General features: G+C 43.3%; 1 protein-coding gene across 4 annotated transcripts in view; it reads right to left on the bottom strand.

The window, feature by feature from the left end:
* arl15b (ADP-ribosylation factor-like 15b) overlaps positions 1 to 25,279 on the bottom strand; it is a 385,274-nt gene that overhangs the window by 211,814 nt on the left and 148,181 nt on the right. The window lies entirely within an intron of this gene.

Below are 25,279 nucleotides of genomic sequence, written 5' to 3'. Positions count from 1 at the left end.
CCATGCCTGTCTTCAACTGGGATGGGTTTGCACCTTGGGATTGGCCAGCATTGGTGGACAGCAGCTCAGACTGTGAGTATGTCTTCCTCCCGCTCCAGTGAGGAGTGGGAGAGGAGGTAGAGCATTATCTAGCGGCTGTTTTATTAAATTCTCTTCAGTAACTTGGTATTTTGAACTGATATTTCTAACAAGGTGTTATAAATCAAGAATTGAGTTGCAAGGATGTTATTTATCCTGCACAGTGAGGAAACACTCATCCAAGTTGTCAGTGAAGCTCAGTTGGCTTACAATTAAAATTCTTCATTAGATTACGACATGATTCTCATTCCTTATGTTAAACATTTTCTGTAAATTTACACCCATGCTTTCTCCAGAGCCCTGCAATTTATTTCATTGCTGAAATAGTTTGAATTTATGATTCTGATCTTAGTTTGGATTCTAAAGACAATTCCCAATTTACAACAATAAACTGTGAGAAAATACCAAGGAGCTAAGGAAGAATAATAGGCAGAACTTTTTAGTGTGAAAATAAAAAGTAGCCTCTGAAACTCATAACGTGGCCCGAGTAAATCTCAAGAAAAAAATTACTTTGACCCCTGCAGGTCATTCAGCTTAATTACAACTTATAGGAACTTGTCTGGCATTTGACAACACATCAGTATTTGAGAAGGTTGGTTGTGGTGAACCATTTTTTGAACCACTGCAATCCATCTGGTGTGTAAGTACACCCAGTGCTGTTAGGGAGGAGAGTTCCAGCACTTTGACTCAGCAAGTGAAGGAATGGGGATTATAGTTCCAAGCTGGGGTAGTGTGTTGTATAGGAGGGGACATTTTAGATGATGATGTTCACATGAGTCTGATGCCTTTTTCTTTCTAGTGTGGTGTGTGATGGATTGGTGCAGCTTCAGAAACATTCGGAGTTCGACACCACTGAATGATCTATTTCTTCCAATTTTACAGATAAGATGACCACAGTGCATTCAACTGCAATTATTTTTTGGTGTCTTGGGAAACCCCTCTTATGCAGTTAGTAACTGGACGAATGTGTTACTAATGGAGAGAGATGAAATCAATAGGATTGTAGGAATGTTTCCACACTCATCTTTCATGCATCACCAATTAATGTATCATGATAAAAGTAAGAGGATGATATCATAAATTAGACCAAGGACCATTTTGGAATATCTGCTACCATTCTGAAGTTTGAAGAAAACCATTTCTGAATCCACTGTTTGAATTTTTTATAAGATATAATTAGAGTGGAGTTAGATTCAGGTACTCAATGTAAAGCTGTCAGCTGTACAACATTGCTGACTAGCAGGGTCTTGTTTAATTCCCGTTAGATAACGACCACTACCTTCGTAATAATTACAGCTGATTATAAAAAGAGATGGGCAAACCAAAATAGTAGGAAAGATGGGTTGTTTTCATTGTTATGGGATTAAATAGAAGTGTTATTTAATTATTCTTTCACAGGATAAGAATGTCACTGGCTAGGCCAGTATTTGTTGCCCATTCCTAATTGGCTTTGAGAAGGTTGGTTGTGGTGAACCACTTTCTGAACCACTGCAATCCATCTGGTGCATCGGTACATCCACAGTGCTGTTAGGGAGGGGACATGCGACAGATAGCTCTATCAAATTTGGCACTACTCCCGAGATGTTAGTCAGGAGGACTAGGTTGAGTGTGCCTTTGTCATGCCCAAAGTCAAGGGCGATCACAAATCTGTTTTTTATTCAGTTTTTCTTGTGTTGCATTTTGATACAACACAGTTGTTTGCTAAGCAACTCCAGAGGGAAGTTAAGAGTCAACACATTGCTGTGGGTATGGAGTCACATATGGCTAAACTAGGCAACAATAGCAAATTTCTTTTCCTGAAGAATATCAATGAACCAGATGGATTTTTATGACCATCTGATAGTTTCACCATTACAGATACTAGCTTTTCTTTTTTATTTTTTAAAATAATATTTTTATTGAGGTATTTGAAATTTTTTATAACATTAACAAAAATAATAATATCCATATGGCAAAATGAACATTTCCCCCCCTCCACAGCCCAATCTTCACACACCTCAACCAAACAACAACAATCCACCCCCCCCCCCCCCCCCGCCCCTGGAATACTGCATCTGCTGACATTTTAATTTTTCCCGAGAAAGTCGACGAACGGCTGCCACCTCCATTGATCCTCTTAAGGCAAACATTATTTTCTCGAGACTAAGAAACCCAGCCATGTCACTAACCCAGGTCTCTACACTCGGGGGCTTCGAGTCCCTCCACATTGACAAGATCCGTCTCCGGGCTACCAGGGAGTCAAAGGCCAAGACGTCAGCCTCTTTACCCGGCTCTTCCAAAACTCCAAAGATCGCTACCTCTGGACTCGGCACCACCCATGTTTTTAGCACCGTGGACATTGCCTTAGCAAAACCCTGCCAAAACCCTCTAATCTTCCGGCATGCCCAAAACATATGGACATGATTTGCGGGGCTTCCCGTGCATCTATCCTCTACTCCGAAAAACATGCTCATCCTAGCCACTGTGTGCCCTGTGGACTACCTTAAATTATATCAGGCTAAGCCTGGCGCACGATGAGGAGGTATTAACCCTGCTTAGGGCATCCACCCATAGACCCGCCTCTATCTCTCCACCTAGCCCGTCCACCCACTTGCCCTTCAGCTCCTCCACTGTAGTTTCCTCCGCTTCCGAAAGCTCCTGGTAAATATCCGATACCTCCCCCTCCCCCACCCAGGTACTGGAAACTACTCTATCCTGTATCCCCCATGGCGGCAGCAGTGGAAAGGCCGGCACCTGCTTTCTCAGGAAGTCTCGCACCTGCAAATACCTAAAGCCATTCCCTGGTGGCAATTTAAATTTATCCTCCAAGGCTTTCAAGCTGGGAAAGCTCCCATCTATAAATAGATCCCCCATTCTTCTGTTTCCTGCCCCCTCCGGAACCCACCATCTAGCCTACCCGGTGCAAACCTGTGGTTGTTATAAATCGGGGTCCAAATCGATGCTCCCTCCACTCTCTTACATCTCCTCCATTGCCCCCAGATCCTCAAAGCTGCCACTACCACCGGACTTGTGGAGTATCAGGCTGCCGAGAACGGCAGAGCTGCCGTTACCAATGCTCCCAGACTGGTGTCTTTACATGATGCCGCCTCCATCCGCTCCCATGCCGACCCCTCCCTTACTACCCACTTCCAAATCATGGCGATATTAGCCGCCCAGTAGTAATTGCAGATTTTCGGCAGCGCCAACCCACCCTCCCCCCGACTGCGCTCTAGCAACTCTTTCTTCACTCGCGGGGTTTTACTCGCCCACCCAAACCCCAAAATAATCTTATTCACCCGTTTGAAAAAGGCCTTAGGGATGAAGATGGGGAGGCAAAGAAAGGCAAACAGAAATCTGGGGAGGACCGTCATCTTCACGGTCTGTACCCTCCCCGCCAGTGATAGCTGGATCATGTCCCATCTCTTAAAGTCCCCTTCCATTTGATTTACCAACCGGGATAGGTTTAACTTGTGTCGTACCTCCCATTTCCGGGCCACCTGGATTCCCAGATATTGAAAGCTCTTCCCTACCATTCGAAGCGGCAGCTCTCCCAGTCTCTTTTCCTGCCCTCTTGCCTGAATCACAAACATCTCGCTCTTCCCCATGTTCAATTTATACCCCGAAAAACTGCCAAATTCCCCCAAGATTCGCATTGCTTCCCCCATCCCCGCCAACTGGTCCAAAATGTACAAGAGCAGGTCATCTGCGTAGAGCGAGACCCAGTGCTCCACCTCCACTCCCACCCTCCCCGAACCAGCCCTTTCCAGTTTCTAGAGGCTCTTAACGCCATGGCCAAAGGCTCTATGGCCAGAGCAAACAGTAACGCGGAGAGGGGGCACCCTTGCCTTGTCCCTCGGTGTAGTTTAAAATACCCCGACCTCAGCCGGTTCGTACGCATGTTCGTTACTGGTGCCTGATAGAGCAACTCACCCAGTCGATAAAGCCCTCACCAAACCCAAACCTTCCCAGTGCCTCCCACAAGTAATTCCACTCCACCCGATCAAAAGCCTTCTCCGCATCCATCGCTACCTAATACTAGCTTTTCCTCGTTTAATTCTCCACCTGCTGTGGTGGGATTCCAGATCATTAGTCCAGTGACATAAGTACTATGCTACCTTACTCTATGTTCGAGACACGAGAAGGATTGAGGTACATGGTGCAACGGAGGCTAAATCAAGATTTAGGTTTATTGGACACCATTGTTCTGTTCCTTTGGAAATTTGACAAGTTGCAAAGCAATCTTATTCTGCATTAGTGACTTCACCCTCATTATGCACAGGAGAACTCACTATGCTTTCCATCACTATGACACACATGAAGTCCAAGATTAAGACCTCAAAGATAGCTTCAAGAAATAGTCAGCAGGTTACTTGTATGTCAATTTTGAGCTGTAAAGCTCATGAATGTATTGAAAGTGGCAATCATTTGGGATTGTCAGCCCCTTCTACTTCAAGTTAAATTCTGTAGTAGCACTGTTTCAGCTGAGCTGTTTCTAGTGATCTCATAAAAAAAAAACATTTGAAAGCTACATTGGCTATTAGATTTCCCCTTAGCAGTGCTTTGGCACTCTGATAAAAGCATTGTGAATCTTGTAGTTTAGGATTATATATGGTAAAAGTTATGCGAATTGTGTGTGAACGAAAGGAAAAAAGAAACAATTTATCCAACACCGATTATATGGTTTCCAATATTTTATAATACTTTCCAGCCTAAAACACAAAACAACCTTTGAACATCTAGGCACATAGCCAAAAGGGATGTTTTGTCATAGTAATGTAGAAATTGGAATGATGACAGTTGGCTCAGTAAATATAAATAGATCTCAGTAGGATCATAATGAATTGGTTAATCCTTTGACGTCTATAACCAACTGTCCTTTCAGCAAAACAGAGGACACTCCAAAACCGAAATCTAGTGCTGTGGTACTTCACCTCATCTACTTGTACTTCTCAATTACATCAACATTTTCTTTTACTTACTGTAAGATTACCCATTATATTCGCCATGACCAATTGTAGTAATTGTGATCGTATGCCATATCAATCAGCATAAATTCACCTCACGAGGGATCTACTGACATTTGTAGGATCTCTGCCTCATCAGCATATTTTCATCCTTTCTTTTGAAGGAGAGCAAAGATGGGTGGGGTGAAGTACTGTAAAAGCATGCATGGCCTTTCCAATATTCACAAAATCATTAAACTCGAGCTATTAAACTACAATCCTTTCAAATTTTGTCATGGCAGACTCCAATACTTTGTGAATTTCAGGTAAGCCTAGTTGCATGATGTTCTTTTGCGTTCTCTACCTGGAGAATGAAAGAAAGCTGAGCAAAACCTTATTAGCTATATTCGCATCTGAAGCAAGGAAATTAAAGAGAAAAAGCAAGGCAGTAAAATTTAGAGTTAGCAGGAAAGAGGGGGTAAAACACAAGGAAGAGAGAGAGAATAAGCAAGGAAGAAAGATGGAGTCAGAAAGACAGAGGGAGAGGGAAAGCGCACGCAAGCGCACACACAGAGTTGGAGTTATACACCATTATTCAAATAATCCATTTTAAGGCAGTTTGTACGCTGCATATAAAATTTAATTGCGACTGAAGTGAAATTTCAACCCACCATTTTAGAAGTGAAAACTGAAGTTAAATTACTTTTTCCTCTTTCTCCCCCCCCCCCCCCCCCCCCCCCCCATGCTTCAAGATGAAACACCTCTTTAGCTCATTATTCCAGAATAGTCAGCCACCAGTTAAGGTGTCCAACAGATGCCACAATGGTTTACAGCTGCCAATGCAATTGGTTGCGAACTATTTATCTGGCAACATAAGAACTTGCTTAATTTGTTTTTTTTGCACAACTAAGGAACATCTTGCGCTGAAGTACATGGAGGAAAAATGTACACTGGCTTCATTCCAGTCTGTGCCTTGCATGAAAGAACAATCCCTGTTGTTTCCCCTTCTTTCCTGAAGGGGGTATCGCGAAGAAGGGTAGTACGAATGTCAGCCTTCCAGTCCTCAACAAATTATCTTTTCATACACGAAAAAAGACAGTGAGTACTAGCAAAATAGTTGACCAGAGGCAAACACAGCTGAGCCCAGTTACAACCTCACCCAACCATAAAATATAATTAAATATAACATGAATAAATGCATCAACAAAATGCACAATTTTTCTGCATTGCACTAGATGGCAACTCAAATTTCCCCTCTTCCACTGCCAGCCCTCACCTACCTCATCTCAGGGACATAGAGCCCAGGGACATAGAGACCAATTATATCAGCTCTAGATTTTCCTCAGCTATCGACTTGTTAAGCTGTAAATACAGATCAGGGACAAAACTCAAACCTTCCTCATCTGTAAGGCTGAGTATTAACCTGGTAATGCAATGTCATTTTTATGTCCTCCTTTGCAGCAGTTAAAACAACAATTTCCCTGTGGTTGGCTTCTCTCAATTTTTTTTCATTGCGTGCAATTTCCCATGTTTTTACAGGCCAGGAACGCTGACACGATGTCGAAATGTCTTGCCAAACAACGACAGAACCCTAAATCTCCAGGTCCCCTGTGCGTTTAATGAGGCAGATACTTCAATTTTTTAAACTCAACACCTTGTCGATTTATTTTTAAGCACAATCTCTTCTTTTCAAATAATTTTTAATATACAGACACAAAGGTAACAATGGCAGGAAGCCAGAAAATTGCAACATAATGGCCCGCATTTACCTATTGTAATCACCCGTCAGCATTCACCATTATTACAACTTTAAAGCTGGCAGCAGCTTCAGGGATCCTCACTTGCAGTTACCAGTGATTCCTTGCTCTGCCATAGATGTGCTGTTCAAGCCCATGCAGATGGAAATGTTAGCAATCACTTGATTTCATGCCAACTTTCACTTTTTATGCCATTAGTCTTGCTGCAACAACTCTTGAAAACGAATTCCCATTCAAATGAGGTCGAACTGGTTTTTCAGTGGAATACAAAGTCAGTTACTACCGAACATCTTTGCCTCTGAAAAATTCATTTTATATTTGTTGAAAGCCAAATTCCTACATTACCAAATTTTATAGTTTTTTCATTTTATATGATATTGCAGCTACTATTGCCCATGTGCATCCAGATTTGTTTATTTCATTCCCTGTAAAATGTTTAAAGGATAATCGGCACTTTATACTTTGTGGTTTATTCAATCTGATTGGTTGCTTGATGATATTACTGTTGCTGGATGCCGTAGATCGTCTACAGCCAGAACTAAATTAATGTTGGGTAATGTGAAATCCACCTGAGAGATAGCTCAATCTTTGTGGCAGATTTTATCGATGTCAAGTGATGAGTGCTGACACTTCACTACTGACACTTCATGACTGACTACAAAATCCAATTCAATGCGCACTTCATAGTAATAAATAAAACTTCAAATGTTAGAACCAAAACTAAACATGACAAACAAGGAAAAACCGAAAAGTGAGAATGAGCAACTATTACCCTGCTCAGCCTCACCCCACCCATGCTACATCACACAGTGTACTCCCACTTGCAGCCAGGTGTTGAATCTTCCAGAATCTTAGTGGATTGGGGAAGTCACCTTATAAATCCAAAACTGCACTTCTTTCTTCTCAGACACTGGCTGAACTTTCAATTTTATTGGATACTTTAATCAGAAGTATGGTGACATAGTGGTTAATTATAATAATAATAATAATAATCTTTATTGTCACAAGGAGGTTTACATTAACACTGCAACGAAGTTACTGTGAAAAGCCCCTAGTCGCCACATTCCGGCGCCTGTTCGGGTACATTGAGGGAGAACTCGGAATGTCCAAATTACCCAACAGCACGTCTTTTAGGACTTGCGGGAGGAAACCCTGGCGCTGTGAAGCAACAGTGCCAACCACTGTGCTGCCATTATTGGACTTTTAATCCAGAGACTAATAATCACGAGATGCAAGTCTAATCCACCATAGCAGCCGGGGAATTCAATTTAGTTAAATAAAGGAATTAGGAACGGGCAATAAATGTTGGCCTAGCCAGCATTGCCTACATCCAGTAAATGGGAAAAAAAATCTCTGGTTTACTGATAGCCTTTAAGGAAGGAAATCTGATGCATTTGCCCAATCTGGTCTACAATATGACTTCAGACCCACAGAAACATTGCAGACTCTTAACTACACTCAAATGGGTGGCATGGTGGTACAGTAGTTAGCAGTGTTGTCTCAGTGTCAGAGGCCAGTGTTTGATACTAGCCGTGGCTGACTGGGTGGAGTTTGCACGTTCTCCCATGTCTGCATGGGTTTACTCTGGGTGCTCTGGTTACCTCCCACAGTTTAAAGATGTGCAGGTTAGATGACACATGATCAATGTGCACGGAGTTAAGGGGATAGGGCGGGGGAGTGGGGGTAGGTAGAGAGTTCTTTCAGAGGGTCGGTGAAGACTCAATGGTCCAAATGGTCTCCTTTTGCACTGCAGCGATTCTGTAGATTCTAAGAAAATGGCTGGGCAGAAGGAGGATGGATGATAAATACTGTCCTTGCCAAGGACACCCACATCCCATGCAATCAATCCAAACAAACAAAATGGCTGATATTGGATTGACTGTCAGTCAATGGAAGAGAGAATTGGACAACTAAAGAGCAACTGATCTGTTATCACTCTATGTCGACACATGTTGAAAGTTCGGGTGCATCAAACAAATCTTTCTCCCACAGAAAAACTCTTGCATACTGAGCTTTACAAATAGAGATTCAAAGCGTAAGAATGAGATTATTCTAAACCTAAATAAAATTAGTTGCATCCAAACTGATAGTGCGTCCACGTGCGTCCAACTCTTGAGCACCACACTTCAGGAAGGCTTGGGAGAGGGTACAGAAGACATATACTAGAATGGCTCCAGGGATGAGGAATGACAGTCATATGAACAGAGGAGGAGTTGAGGTTGTTTTCCTTTGAGAGGGGAAGGCGAAGAGGACAACTGATAACGGTGTTGAAACTTATGAATAGTTTAAGAGGTAGTAAACAAAGATAAACTGTTTCCAATGGTTACGGTTCATTAACCAGACAGCACATATTTTCAGTGTTTGGCAGGAACAACACAAGAAAAGACCTTTTTAAATAAAACAAAATGCAACAAGTGGTTAGCAGTTGCATTGCACTGCCTGATAGGTTGGTGGATGTAGATTCAATTGTAGCCTTCAAAAGGAAACTGGAGAACTACTTTGAAAGAAAAAAAACTGCAGGGATGTGAGGAAGAGGGGGAAGTGGGAATATCCAGATTGCATTTTTATGGGTCTGATGCAACTTGATGGTTGAATGGCTTCCTCCTCTACTGCATTAGTGTACAATTCTATAAAATGGCAACTTTTTCAAACTAATACGGTCATTTAAAGTGTCTTCGAAGAAATGATGATTCTTGGCATTGACAGCTCAACATTATTTAAACATTTCACAGCCAAGTTTGCAATTAAGGCCTCTCCCGGGCTGTAATAAAATTGCATTACAATTTTGTTGACAACCCCAAAGGTTATTCAAAAATGGTCAGAAGTGTAGATGGTCAATTTGTACTTTTTGCAAATTTTAAATCCTTAAACCATGAAATTCTATCAGTAGGATTTTTTTAATATGCATTCTCTGGCAACACTGAATCGGAAAGAGAGCAATAGTTTCATAGGTCCAGAACCTTTCAGTGCTAAAGGTCACAACTTGCAATTTTTCACTGTCTGTTTTCAAAATGTGAAACACCGATGTGCAGCTTGATTAGAACAAAACATAAGAACATAAGAACTAGGAGCAGGAGTAGGCCATCTGGCCCCTCGAGCCTGCTCCACCATTCAATGAGATCATGGCAGATCATTTGTGGACTCAGCTCCACTTTCCGGCCCGAACACCATAACCCTTAATCCCTTTATTCTTCCAAAAACTATCTATCTTTATCTTAAAAACATTTAATGAAGGAGCCTCTACTGCTTCACTGGGCAAGGAATTCCATAGATTCACAACCCTTTGGGTGAAGAAGTTCCTCCTAAAATCAGTCCTAAATCTACTTCCCCTTATTTTGAGGCTATGCCCCCTAGTTCTGCTTTCACCCGCCAGTGGAAACAACCTGCCCGCATCTATCCAATCTATTCCCTTCATAATCTTATATGTTTCTATAAGATGGCCCCTCATCCTTCTAAATTCCAACGAGTACAGTCTGTCTACTCAACCTCTCCTCGTAATCCAACCCCTTCAGCTCTGGGATTAACCCAGTGAATCTCCTCTGCACACCCTCCAGTGCCAGTACATCCTTTCTCAAGTAAGGAGACCAAAACTGAACACAATATTCCAGGTGTGGCCTCACTAACACCTTATACAATTGCAGCAGAACCGCCCTAGTCTTAAACTCCATCCTTCTAGCAATGAAGGACAAAATTCTATTTGCTTTCTTAATCACCTGTTGCACCTGTAAACCAACTTTTTGCGACTCATCCACTAGCACAGCAGCATGTTTTAATATTTTATCATTTAAATAATAATCCCTTTTGCTGTTGTTCCTACCAAAATGGATAACCTCACATTTGTCAACATTGCCTTCCATCTGCCAGACCCTAGCCCATTCACTTAGCATATCCAAATCCCTCTGCAGACTTCCAGTATCCTCTGCACTTTTTGCTTTACCACTTATCTTAGTGTCGTCTGCAAACTTGGACACATTGCCCTTGGTCCCCAACTCCAAATCATCTATGTAAATTGTGAACAGTTGTGGGCCCAACACTGATCCCTGAGGGACACCACTAGCTACTGATTGCCAACCAGAGAAACACCCATTAATCCCCACTCTTTGCTTTCTATTAATTAACCAATCCTCTATCCATGCTACTACTTTCCCCTTAATGCCATGCATCTTTATCTTATGCAGCAACCTTTTGTGTGGCACCTTGTCAAAGGCTTTCTGGAAATCCAGATATACCACATCCATTGGCTCCCCGTTATCTACCGCACTGTTAATGTCCTCAAAAAATTCCACTAAATTAGTTAGGCACGACCAGCCCTTTAAGAACCCATGCTGCGTCTGCCCAATGGGACAATTTCCATCCAGATGCCTCGCAATTTCTTCCTTGATGATAGATTCCAGCATCTTCCCTACTACCGAAGTTAAGCTCACTGGCCTATAATTACCCGCTTTCTGCCCATCTCCTTTTTTTAAAACAGTGGTGACACGTTTGCTAATTTCCAATCCGCCATGGCCACCCCAGAGTCTAGTGAATTTTGGTAAATTATCACTAGTGCATTTGCAATTTCCCTAGCCATCTCTTTTAGCACTCTGGGATGCATTCCATCAGGGCCAGGAGACTAGTCTACCTTTAGCCCCATTAGCTTGCCCATCACTACCTCCTTAGTGATAACAATCCTCTCAAGGTCCTCACCTGTCATAGCCTCATTTTTATCAGTCACTGGCATGTTATTTGTGTCTTCCACTGTGAAGACCAACCCAAAAAAACTGTTCAGTTCCTCAGCCATTTCCTCATCTCCCATTATTAAATCTCCATTCTCATCCTCTAAAAGACTAATATTTACCTTAGCCACTCTTTTTTTGTTTTATGTATTTGTAGAAACTTTTACTGTCTGTTTTTATATTCGGAGCAAGTTTACTCTCATAATCTATCTTACTCTTCTTTATAGCTTTTTTAGTAGCTTTCTGTTGCCCCCTAAAGATTTCCCAGTCCTCTAGTCTCCCACTGATATTTGCTACTTTGTATGTTTTTTCCTTCAATTTGATACTCTCCCTTATTTCCTTTGATATCCACGGTCGGTTTTCCCTCTTTTTACCGTCCTTCCTTTTTGTTGGTATAAACCTTTGCTGAGCACTGTGAAAAATCACTTGGATGGTTCTCCACTGTTCCTCAACTGTTTCACCATAAAGTCTTTGCTCCCAGTCTACCTTAGCTAGTTCTCCTCTCATCCCATTGTAATCTCCTTTGATTGGCAGCTTCATTCATGAGTAAAAATTCAAAATTGTGATCTTCTAGTAATTGAAGATACCAATAAATGGCGGCACGGTAGCATAGTGATTAGCACTGTTGCTTCACAGCACCAGGGTCCCAGGTTCGATTCCATACTTGGGTCACTGTCTGTGCAGAGTCTGCATGGTCTCCCTGTGTCTGCGTGGGTTTGCTCCGGGTGCTCCGGTTTCCTCCCGCAAGACCCGAAAGACGTGCTATTAGGTAATTTGGACTTTCTGGATTCTACCTCAGTGTGCCCAAACAGTGCGCCCGAGTGTGGCGACTAGGGGATTTTCACAGTAACTTCATTGCAGTGTTAATGTGAGCCTACTTGTGACAAAAATAAAGATTATTGTTAAAAGAACTGCCTCCATAACAAATTAAAGCAAAATATTCGAGTAGAAAGAAACAATGGCCTAATTTCTGCTCTAATACGAGTAAGGCTGCCAGACTTCTGCAGCTATATTAGTAAAATGGCATTCTCTTATATGTTCTAAATAATTGCAGAATTAATTATGATAAGATTAAAAGAAAACACTCTGCGAGATTAAGAGTAGAGAACTCCACTTTTAGTTGGACAGAGGATATCAACTGCTGATCCACTACCAACAGCAATGGTTGAGCTTTCTCGGCAAGGTACCCCATGGAGGTGCACTGATCCAAAATTAAAGTTGAACGCTGTTGGTAATAACCCGTGCTCCAATGCCAGGATATCTTTTGATAGATTTGTGGAAGTTCCCGGATTATCACAATGCCTTCTGTCTGACTTTAGGTCAATATGGGATATGCTTTAACCAATACTTCAAATCTGAACCTTTCCCATTAAAAGGCTCAGAAGATCAACACATATTTTGCTACAATGCCAATTTATTTACAAAGTGAGTATTGAACCACAACAGGTCATTCAAGCGGAATTGAAAATTAGAGACACTTATTTATGTAGAGCACAAAAATCAAGCAAAGTGAATGACATTTATTTAATTCTTTGAAATTAAAGAGTTTAGACAAATCCTTTTCCCCCATTTAGATTTGGAAATAAACTGTTACATTTTTCACGAACAAAGCAGATCATTTTGTACCAAAAAGGGGCCTATGCTCATATGTTAAGCATTAATTAATATGTTTAGATTTACACTTAAATAGATCCAAAAGAACTTTCAAATATAATTGTCATTGAGAGTAATAGACAGTGAAAGTCATGGGTCTTGACAACATCCGTGATGAATATCTTTCTACGCTAGAGTTAGCTACCCAAGCTCTCCTACCCAAACTGTCCCAGCACAGTTATAACACTGAGATCTACATGGCAATGTGGGTGATTTCCCCTGTATGTCAGATCCACAAAACATAGGAAATATCTCACCCAGTAGACATCAGTAAAGTGGTGGATGGAGCCAATAATTCCATAAAGCGACATCCACTAATCGACAACCTGCTCACTAAATCTCAGTTATACTACTTGATTGCAGACCGCATCACAACCTCCATCCATACATGTATACAATAACGGAGAAACATAAATCATAGAATCATAGAATTCATAGGGCAGAAGGCGGCCATTTGGCCCATCGAGTCTGCACCGGCCCTTAGAAAGAGCACCCTACCTATGCGTACACCTCCACCCTATCCGTACACCTCCACCCTATCCCCGTAACTCCACCCAACCCTTTTGGACACTATGGGCAATTTAGCATAGCCAATTGACCTAACAGTCTTTGGACTGTGGGAGGAAACCTGAGCACCCAGAGGAAACCCACGCAGACACTGGGGGAACATGCAAACTCCGCACAGACAGTGACCCTAGCCGGGAATCGAACCTGGGACCCTGGAGCTGGGAAGCAATTGTGCCAACCACTATGTTACCGTGCTGCCCCGAGTCAACCATTGGCCAAGTTTAGCATCAAAGAGCCTTACCTGGTCAATGGGAGTAGTGGCATATGGTAAAATTCAGTAGGGGCAGCAGTGATGGAAAATGTTTTTCCAAACATTTTTTTCCCCCAGGACCCACTTTTGCCAACCATCTGACCTTTGGTACCCAGGCTGGCCACCCATCATAATCCACACTGGCCGACCTTCGCAACACACATCTCGTTCTCTTACCTTTTCTGTGAAAGGGGAGCCTGCTTGGTCTGCACCATCCCCCTCCAGTCAGGTTTACATCAGGAAAGGGCACTGCGCATATCAGATGTAGAGGTCAGTCAGTTCCTTTGTGCTGTTTTCATCTTTGTAAGAACAGAAATCCAACCTCCCACATGTAGGTCATTGTGAAGGACAATAGCAACAAAATGCTCGGTTTACTCAGCACTAGATACACTTGGAAGATGTTACTCCAGAATGCTGACAGCGTGCTTTTAAAGCACTGTCACAGGCAAGGTACAGCAGCGTAGTCTTTTCATTTGGAGTTAATAACTGACTCTGGGGTCTCAACCTCAAAAGGAATTTTTCACTCACTGCTTCTCTTTTAAAATCTGAAATTTCTCCTCATTCGCCAGTACTTCCTACATATAATACACATGAGCATTGCATCCTCATTTGCATTGGCAGAATTGCTAAAACCATACCTCAAGATATCACCTTTCTACTGTTTTCTTCCAGAGTAAAGTTTTGTTTTTGAAGGCTGCTCACCAGAGACCCTAGAGTTCTGTACAGAGCTAACATTCACTCTATTCTGTCCTGCCCTGGATTCTTTTGAGCAGCTCTCTCCAGCAGACTCAGATGTGAGATCCTGGCAAGTAGGTACATTGCATATTTGTGTCTCTGGTTATCTCTTCCTTGGAACAAAACGATCCATCTTCACAGTGCTCTCACCCTCTGCTTGCTAGCAGCTAGAAAATGAAAGAAGCTCTGTGATTTTGCACCAAAAGCGCCTACATACAGGGTGCTTGGCGTCAAGTGTAAGTGCAGGGCGCATGGCCTGCTCACTGCTTCCGCTTATGGTCGGAGGACTGCACACAGCCTCATTTTGTTCTCATTTTAAAGCTGGCAGTGGCCGCCATTCTCAATTTAAGTGGCGGTAGCGACGATTGGGTGCTTTGCCGCGATTGGGATCACCGCAGGAACATTGCGGCTGATCGCTCCACGACCCTCCCAACCTCCGCCCATGACCCACATGCAGATCACAACCCGAACTTTGAAAAACCCTTTCATACAGCACGAAATGATGACGACTGCAGCTATCTGAAGCTAGAAATCACAGCCTCCGGTCAACTCTGCAGGATACATTTGTCCCATGTTCAAGATGCTGGACTCACCAACCAGATTTCATAAATTCAGAGTCCAAAGTCAGTAGGTTCTGGACTAGCAACTGAAAACAACCATGTAATTTGCCGGATTATATAAAAAGTATTTCACTATGTCTTTCTGCAAAGCCATTCAGAGCTGGTTTATCTATACATGACTCAGCTTCTACAATATGTGGTTGACCCTTTAAGAGATTGGGTTTAAATCTCTCTTGCAGTGTTGTCAATAACTATTTTGCTTGCTCAGAATGTTCAGAAGCCAGGTGGGCATGATACTGAACTGCTAACGGAGAGTTGTGAAAGCTACGAAAGGAATGTCATTGATGATGTATTGTCAGACCAATCACCTTTCAGCCACTTCATCAATGCCACTGTACTTAATATCTGCCCTCTGTTTCTGCACCATGTACAGGAAAGCAAAGAACTTACCATCGCACGTAGCACATGACCAGCACTGTTGAAATTCAAGGACTAGTGTCTTTTCAGCCAGCATGAGATCGGGAATAAATGCACCATGTCAGTGTCGCCAATGTTCAGAGAATGTTTTAAAAATTGTTCCAAATCACTACAGACTAGTGAAAATTTACATATGCAGATGCTTTAGGCAAACATATAATAACACACATCTCCCATGACATTGCTCATGATGTGAGATGATGTGTTATTTTTAATGAAATTATATTTGCATTGACCTATTGCGGCCAATTTTAACTATGCTGGGTTTTGACCAAGTTACAATTTCACCCATTCTCTCCAGTCATCTCCTTTCCAGTCGTGACAGCGAGGGTCTTTCTGCCTCCTCACTCCTGGTGCATTTCCCTCTTAAACTCAATCACATCCTGTGTGCCTTCGCTTCAATACAGTTTTTCCAGGGTACATGCTCCTCGTCTTTGTGTCCCTCTCTTCACCCTTTCCTCCTACTCATGAAAAAACTTGGTAAAACCAAGATCCAAAGTCTATGCTTCATCAAGATGTCACCAAAACAATGCTCACAATTACAATGATTGTCCTACTGTTTGGAGGCTTAGATTGCCCCACATGAATCATACTGATGTAAACTGGGAGTTTTTGTTGACCTTGTTTTCACAGACTAAAGTCTTTTACATGCTGAGAACGAGGAGATTAGGTGCTTGCTGGAAGCTATGGTTGCTCCTGTCATGATATGCAAACATGCAGATAATGATATACAGACAGGCAGCTAATGAACACAGGGAACAGGACATGACCAATGAGCAGGCAGGACACTCAGGGGTGGTATCTCACTATAAAAGGCATGAGGCACTCACACTCCGCCTATTTCCACTGATGAACATCTACAGAGTGAGTCAGGGTGTATGTACAGTATCATGGCTAAGAGCACATGGCTAAGAGCTAGTCTGGTCCACTCAGAGTAACCACACTGGTTAGCAGAGAATCGAACTCCGAGAACTGTGCTAACGGTTCAATAAATCAGATTGAACTAACTTCAAGGTCTGGAGTATCTTTTGGTTAAAGCTGCATCCAGTTGCAGCCTGTGTTATCCCAGAATACATAACACATCATGCTACCAGGAGACTGCTTAATCTAGGTGGTTTACCTCAATCTGTTCCGTGACGACCAGCGAATGTATCCCGGCACCATGGAGAAGAGTCAGGCTCCTCACCAGCTCAGGACCTCCGGCAATCTCAGTGCCAACTGGCAGACATTCAAGTAAAAGTATCTGCTGTACATCGAAGCTTCAGACCTCGTAGGTGCGTCTGATGCCAGGAAGATCGCGCTTCTCCCCTCAACAGCGGATGATCAAGCCATCAAACTCTTCAACTCGTTTAACTTCACCGAAGGCCAGGACAAGACAAAGTTTCAGACCATCCTGGATAAGTTTGACAGTTACGGTGAAGTGGACATCAATGAAATCTTTGAGCGCTACATGTTTCAACAGCGCCTACAAGGTAAAGATGAATCTTTCAACTCCTTCTTAACTAACCTCCGCCTGCTAGCACTGTCCTGCAACTTTGGTGATATTGCTGACTCCATGATCAGAGACCAAATCATGGAGTTCAGTCTGATCCTCAGAGAGCAGCTACTGAAAATCAAGACTATGACCCTGCCAGTCGCGATTGAAACATGCACAGTGCATGAGCATGCCAAAAATCGCTATGCCCAGTACAAATCGGCTGAAAATGAGAAACTTGCAAACCACGAGGCAGTGTGTGTGCAGGCCATCTCCTGGATGCAGCAACTCAGCATTGCTCAAAGCGGTCATGTCGCCCGCTTTTCCCGGGGTACCACGCATGCGCGATGCGAACGGGATAACGAAGCGACCGACACCCGCACTGCGCATGTGCGACGACGTCATAACGTGCTCGAACTGCAGCAACGCCCACTTAAAGAAACACTGCCATGCAAGAGGCAGGCGATGTTTAAACTGCGTGAAGCCTGGACACTATGCAGCCTTGTGCAGGTCTGCACCATCAGTCAGGGGCCAGCGCTCCCAATTCCGACGACAGCGCGTTCAGAGTGTGCAACAACGATTACAGGATTCTGATCCTGGCAGCACAACGGATCCAGAGGAAGAATGCCTGGACTCCGCCTACTGTGTGGGCATCATTACCAAATGTGAATATGCCACATCCAACTCATCACAACTTCAATCCATCCTCCCTCAGTAACCGGATGTGTTCGACGGGATGGGCACACTGCCATATCAATACAGGATTCTGCTACGACCTGCTGCCAAGGCATCGATCCACGCACCACGCCGGGTCCCGGCTCCGCTGAGGGAGCGCCTGAAGGCACAGATCAAGGATCTTCAGCAACAGGGCATCATTTCCAAGGTAACCAAACCGACTGAGTCTTCTCACTGGAATTCTCAAGTTTGACGACTCTGTCTACGACCTGCCAACATTCACTGTCGAGACGGATCATAGGCCTCTGGTCCACATTATCCACAAGGACCTGAATGACGTGACGCCTCGGTGGCAGTGCATCCTCCTCAAACCCAGAAGGTACGACTTTGACTTAGTGTACACGCCTGGCAAGGAGCTCATCATCGCTGATGCATTGTCCCGCTCCATGACATTGCCTAGTGAACTGTTGGAAATCATCCGGCAGATTGAATCACAGGTGCAGATGTGTGCTAGCACCCTCCCGGCATCTGATGAGAAGGTGGTTCGTATCCGAGGAGATAGCCAAAGACCCCCTCTTGCAGCGTGTCATGCACCACCTCGCCAATGGCTGGCAGAAAGGGCAGTGCCCTCAATTTTATAATGTAAAGGACGACCTGACGGTGATTGATGGTATCCTCCTCTAGCTGGACCGGATTGTCATTCCGCTCAGTCTCCAGAGCTTGGTGCTCCGCCAAATCCATGAGGGACACCTGGGCGTCGAGAAGTGCAGTCGCAGAGTCAGGCAGGCTGTCTACTGGCCCGGTATTAGCCAGGGCATCACGAACATGGTCCTCAACTGTGCGACCTGTCAACACTTCCAGCCAGCGCAGAGCAAGGAGGCGCTCCAGCAGCATGAAATCGAGATCTCCAAGGTTGGCATCAACCTCTTTTGTGCGAATGGTCGTGACTACGTGATTATTGACTATTTCTCCAATTACCCTGAAGTCGTGAGGCTCTCAGACCTCACATCCCTGACCATCATCAAGGCCTGTAAGGAGACGTTCTCCAGGCATGGTATCCCACTCACTGTCATGAGTGACACTGGCCCGTTCTTCAGCAGCTAAGAGTGGTCTATGTTTGCCAAGTCATACCATTTCAAGCATGTCACTTCCAGCCCACACTATCCGCAGTCCAATGGGAAGGTTGAAAAAGGGGTGCACATTGTGAAACAGCTCATCTACAAGGCAAGGGATTCTGCTTCTGACATCTCGCGCTGCTTGCCTATAGGGCGACCCCATTAACCACTGGCATGTCGCCGGCTCAGCTCCTGTTGAATAGGGACCTGCGGACAACACTTCCAGCCATACACTTGCCCAACCTGGATCACCTCCCGGTGCTGCAGAAGGTGCAGCAGCTCCGAAACCAGCAAAAGCAGGGCTATGATGCTCATGACACCGATGTGCCCGTGTTATCCCCGGCAGACACTGTCAGGATCAAGATACCGGATGGTGGCTGGTCTGCTCCAGCTGTCGTTGTTCGACAGGCTGCAACCCGCTCGTATGTTGTACGTATAGCTGATGGTTCTGTTGTGCGACGCAACAGACGGGCACTGCGCAAAGTTGCCTGCCCTCAACCGCTTTCTTCTCCGTTTCCGTCCATTGGTTTGCCACCTCCTGATACTTCGAACTATGAGGCCGCCAGTCAGGCTTCCATCCCGCCTGTCAAGGCGCCGTCGTCCCCACCCCCACCTCTCTGGCGGTCGACAAGGATCAGACGCAAGTCCCAGAGACTGGGCTTATGAACATTTGTTTTGTTTGCTATGTTCTGTTTTCTCGCATTAGACAGCTGTCTTCACATGTAAATACGTTCACATATGCCATTGCTTGTACATATGTTAGTATATGCCACCACATGTAAATACATTCCCACATGTCAACAGAACGTACAAAAAAAAGTGGAGATGTCATGATGTGCAAACATGCAGATAATGATGTACAGACAGGCAGCTAATGAACACAGAGAACAGGACATGACCAATGAGCAGGCAGGACACTCAGGGGTGGTATCTCACTATAAAAGGCATGAGGCACTCACACTCCGCCTCTTTCCACTGATGAACATCTACAGAGTGAGTCAGGGTGTCTGCACAGTATCACACCTCCAGCGCGTGGCTAAGAGCTAGTCTGGTCCAGTCAGACAGAGTAACCACACTTAGGTTAGCAGAGAGTCGAACTCATAGAGAACTGTGCTACTGGTTTAATAAATCAGATTGAACGAACTTCAAGGTCTGGAGAATCTTTTGGTCAAAGCTGCATCCAGTTGCAGCCTGTGTTATCCCAGAGTACATAACACATCAGCTCCTGCTTCAGCTAACAGAGGAGTTGTTTTAGGATGATCATAAATTCAGTTCCTAGATCTCAGGAGGAACTGTTCTCTGGTGCAAAATCTCCTTTGACACAATTTTAAAACAGAGTTACTGTACATGTTTCAGGTTTAGCACATTCCCTACCTGTTCAGTGTAATTTCCTGCTGTTTTGAGTACATGAGTATGAAACCTGAGACAATTAGCTGCAAGAAATGTACAAATAAAGAATGTGCGGCATGTGAAACGTGAGAGCCAGACTACTGCTTGATGGGAACTGCGAGCAGCTGCATGCCACTGAACACACTTTTGCCTATAATGAGATCTGCTTATTTAAAAATGTTCATGGCGCATAGCAGAAGAATGGGAACATGTGGCCAGAGGCTCAGCTCAAGGGTTTCAGTGGAGGATGAGGGATTCAGAATTCACTGGACCCATCTGAAAACCAAGCTTTCTAACTCAGCATTGGAAATGTGTATATTCGCTTGATAACCCTGGAACAGTTCATTCGGGGGCATCTAGAGGAGAGTGTTATCCCCTGATCAAGCTGCAAACATCGAGAGGGTGGCATCACCAAGACCGTATGTCATGGAATCCACCACGACTATTGTCCGAATCTCGGGGATAGCTTTTTATTAACAGTGCTTTCAGGAACTTTCAAGAGTTTATGCTCCCATTTACAGCAACCTGACTTGGACTGGATTCACTATGTTGGGAAATCAAGACACAAATGCCCTGGTGTTACTCAGCAGTCTGTTATCATGCAGATCTCCAGATATGTTGAGGGGTTACTAGGAGTGCAACGATGAAAATTAAATGTGTATGCTTGCAAAGTTTCTCCGGACACTTGGTGAGCCCCCTTGTGGTTCATAGCAACTACAACTGCAGAAAATGTTGGTTGCTCGAGAAACTTTGGCTCAGAGTTTACGAACTGGAGTCAGAGCTTCAGACGTTGCACCACATCAGAGATGGGGAAGAGTTACCTGGACGGTAAGTTTCAGGAGGCAGTAACACCACTCAGTGAGACTACCTTGAAGTCGTTCAGTGGTCAGGGACAGGAGGGTGTGACTACAAGAGAGGCAGATAGAGGGATCTGAGGTAGCACTGCAGAAGCCTTAGCCTCTGCCCTCGACCAACAGGTTCAAGATTCTTGCTCACTGTGTGGGTGGGAACGGGCCTGCAGGAGGATGAGCAAACTGACCAAAGCATCATGGGATCATAGCATTTTTGGAGCCATTCGAGTGGGGGAGAAAAGAGAATTGTAGTCATAGTTGGGGGTAGTATAGTTAGGGGAATAGACACTGTTCTCTATCGCCAGGATCTCGAGTCCCGAAGCTGTGTTGCATGCCCGGTGCCTGGGTTCGGGCATCTGCTCCAGATTGGAGTGGGACTTGTAGTGGGATCTCGTTGCCGTGGTCCACGTAGGTACCAATCACATAGATAGAACGAGGAACAAAATTCTGCAAAGAGAGTTTGAGGAGCAAGGCACAAAATTAAACAATGAATCTCCATGGTTATAATCTCTGGCAAATTGGTAAAAAGTACAGAAAATTAGAGAAATTAATATGTGGCTCAAAGACTGGTGCGGGAGAAGTGAGTTTCGGTTCGTGAGGGAGTGATATCAGTACATAGAAATACACACAGAAAATAGGAGGAGTCTGTTCGGCCCTTTGAGTCTGCCCTGACATTCATGATCATGGATGATCAGCCAAACCCTGAAGAGATCTAGGAGTACAGATTCATAGCTCCTTGAAAGTGGAGTCACAGGTGGACAGGTTGGTGAAGAAAGCATTCGGCATGTTTGGTTTCATTGGTCAGAACATTGAATACAGGAGTTGGGACATCTTGTTGAAGTTGTATAAGACATTAGTAAAGCCACACTTGGAATAATTGTGTACAGTTCTGGTCACCCTATTATATAGAAAGAATATTATTAGACTAGAAAGAGTGCAGAAAAGATTTACGAGGATGCTACAGGGACTTTCTGGTTTGAGTTATAAGGAGAGGCTGGATAGACTGGGACTTATTTCCCTGAGCATAGGAGGCTTAGAGGTGATCTTATAGAGGTCTATAAAATAATGAGGGGCATAGATTAGATAGTCAAAATCTTTTTCCAAAGGTAGGGTAGTCTAAAAGTAGAGGGCATAGGTTTTAGGTGAGAGGAGAGAGATACAAAAGGATTCAGAGGGGCATTTTTTTTCCCCCACACAGAGGGTGGTGAATTTCTGGAATGAGCTGCCAAAGACAATAGTAGAGGCGGGTACAATTTTGTCTTTTAAAAAGCATTTGACAGTTAGATGGGTAAGATGGGTAGAGAGGGATATAGGCCAAATGCGAGCAATTGGGACTAGCTTAATGGTAAAAACTGGACGGCATGGACAAGTTGGGCTGAAGGGCCGCTTCCCATGCTGTAAACATCTATGACTTCAATTCCTCACGAGTGGCATAAAATCTACAATACACTTTAGTCATTATTTTCAAACACAATAGCCTCCTCTTACCACAGGATAAAAACTGAAGTGTTTATATGCAGGGAATATGAATAGAGGTATCTGCTCCAGCTGGCTTTATAAAAATAGTTTAGACTATGTTTGCAGACCAAGATACAATAATATTTTTAAAATATAAATCCACAACAGGCAAAGTTCCACCAAGAACACAAGTTCAAATCTTAAATCACCACCTCATTGTTACTGCCAAGGAAACAAAATATTGATCAAGAAAATAAAGTAAACGCAGAAAAATCTAGCCTGTAGTCTTTCATTGATTTGTGAATGGTCTAGACACAAAGTAATGGAGATCATCAGAGTTGAAGAGAGTAAGGGAAAACATGGTAAATTCAAAATTCTGATCTGATAATACCTGGTTTCAAGAGCTTGAGGACTGTAACAAATTAGAATGAGCAATAGAGGTCAAGAGCTCTGCAGAATTGGGGTTCTAAAAAAAATGAGTAAGATTGTGCAATAAGTCTCAATTTCCACAGAGAATGTATGGAGAAAGAAGCATGCACACAATTCTGTACACACAAGGGAGGAAAGCTTAGTGTGTAAAATATACAATACATGAGATTGAAGACGGTGGTAAGGGATGGATGTCCCTCAGGCAACACCAGTTTTTCTTGCACCTTGACCAGGACTATGATAAAACAGTATCTTTAGATAGCATTCAAAGTCTTGGATGGCGTTGCACTTAGAATGGAAACAATTTGGCCCAAAAATAGGAAACAAAACTTCATGCATGTAGCAGAGATTATGTGGGTATTAAGTAGAAATGAGAAAATGCTATATAATCCTGGTCTCTCACTTAGATTCATGAACAGACCATTTTCATCTGAACATTTGCCATCAACAACGGATATTCCTGGACTCCTATTAAGTAACAAACTGCCCACTTGTTCTTGGAATTAATCGGTTATCGTGCAAAATGAGAATCCAATTCTTAATACAATTACTACTCAAAATCGAAAACTTGAGTATTTTTTATGCTTACCCAACATATGGATAAGAAAATAAATTAGGCTCATCCGGTCTCATCTATCCTGAACAAATCTACTGGTTGCCAAAAACAAAATTCCTGCAGAGCAGAGAACCACGAGTTATTTTTATCTGGCTAATTAATCATTCAATATATACCTTGATCTTACATTCCAGTTGCTTTTACTTCAGGCACATTTTTTAAAAACCCGGGTTTTAAAACTATAGATGCTAAAATTAGCTTACTAAACTTTACCTGCTCAAAGCAATCATAACACTTATTTTCATAACTCCATGTTGGCTTGGATTCACAGTTTTAACTGGCAAAATGTTTACGAATATAGCTTTTTTTAAACTTCCAGGATTTGGCCAACTTCAAGCTGGTTGCCTCAGTAATTGGCTACATGCTAGAGCTCTTGATTAATATACTCGTGTCCTGACACCTACAGTTGCAGGAAGCTTCCAAATATGTTTTTCACCTTTTTCAGCATTTGGAAGAAGGGCAAATAAACTTAATTACAAGCTCAAGTTTGAAAATTAAAATAAATACATCTGTAAAATTAATTTAACACATTGCCATTTCACGATGTCATTTTACTATGCACTTTAACATATAAAGTTTGCAGCTTGTAGTGGAAAGATTTTGGCATTTGAAAACTATGTTACCTGAAACTTGACTAACTGAACTTGGCAGCTGATTATAACTGCCTGAAGTTAAAAGTGCTCACTGTATCCAACATAAACAAATATTCAATTTATTTCTAAAGTTGCAAGCAGCGATAATTTTAGAAGGATCCCATTACAGGGGCTGTTTAGCACAGGGCTAAATCGCTGGCTTTGAAAGCAGACCAAGGCAGGCCAGCAGCATGGTTTGATTCCCGTAACAGCCTCCCCGAACAGGCGCTGGAATGTGGCGACTAGGGGCTTTTCACAGTAACTTCATTTGAAGCCTACTTGTGACAATAAGCGATTTTCATTTCATTTCATTGTTATTGAGTGTTCTAGGGAAAGGGTTACAGTGCAAAGTGTAAGATACGAGCAACATTGGTAAAAGGAAGAGGATGGCAACAAGGTAGCAGTAAGATGACACATGCTGCGTCTGCCCAATGGGACAATTTCCATCCAGATGCCTCGCTATTTCTTCCTTGATGATAGATTCCAGCATCTTCCCTACTACCGAAGTTCAGCTTACTGGCCTATAATTACCTGCTTTCGGCCTACCTCCTTTTTTAAACAGTTTGCTAATTTCCAATCCGCCGGGACCACCCCAGAGTCTAGTGAATTTTGGTAAATTATCACTAGTGCATTTGCAATTTCCCTAGCCATCTCTTTTAGCACTCTGGGATGCATTCCATCAGGGCCAGGAGACTAGTCTACCTTTAGCCCCATTAGCTTGCCCATCACTACCTCCTTAGTGATAACAATCCTCTCAAGGTCCTCACCTGTCATAGCCTCATTTTTATCAGTCACTGGCATGTTATTTGTGTCTTCCACTGTGAAGACCGACCCAAAAAACCTGTTCAGTTCCTCAGCCATTTCATCATCTTCCATTATTAAATCTCCCGTCTCATCCTCTAAAGGAACAATATTTACCTTAGCCA

This window comes from Scyliorhinus torazame, chromosome 3, assembly GCF_047496885.1.
Source record: "Scyliorhinus torazame isolate Kashiwa2021f chromosome 3, sScyTor2.1, whole genome shotgun sequence".
Lineage (NCBI taxonomy): Eukaryota > Metazoa > Chordata > Chondrichthyes > Carcharhiniformes > Scyliorhinidae > Scyliorhinus > Scyliorhinus torazame.
This window is presented reverse-complemented; position numbering and strand designations above follow the sequence as displayed.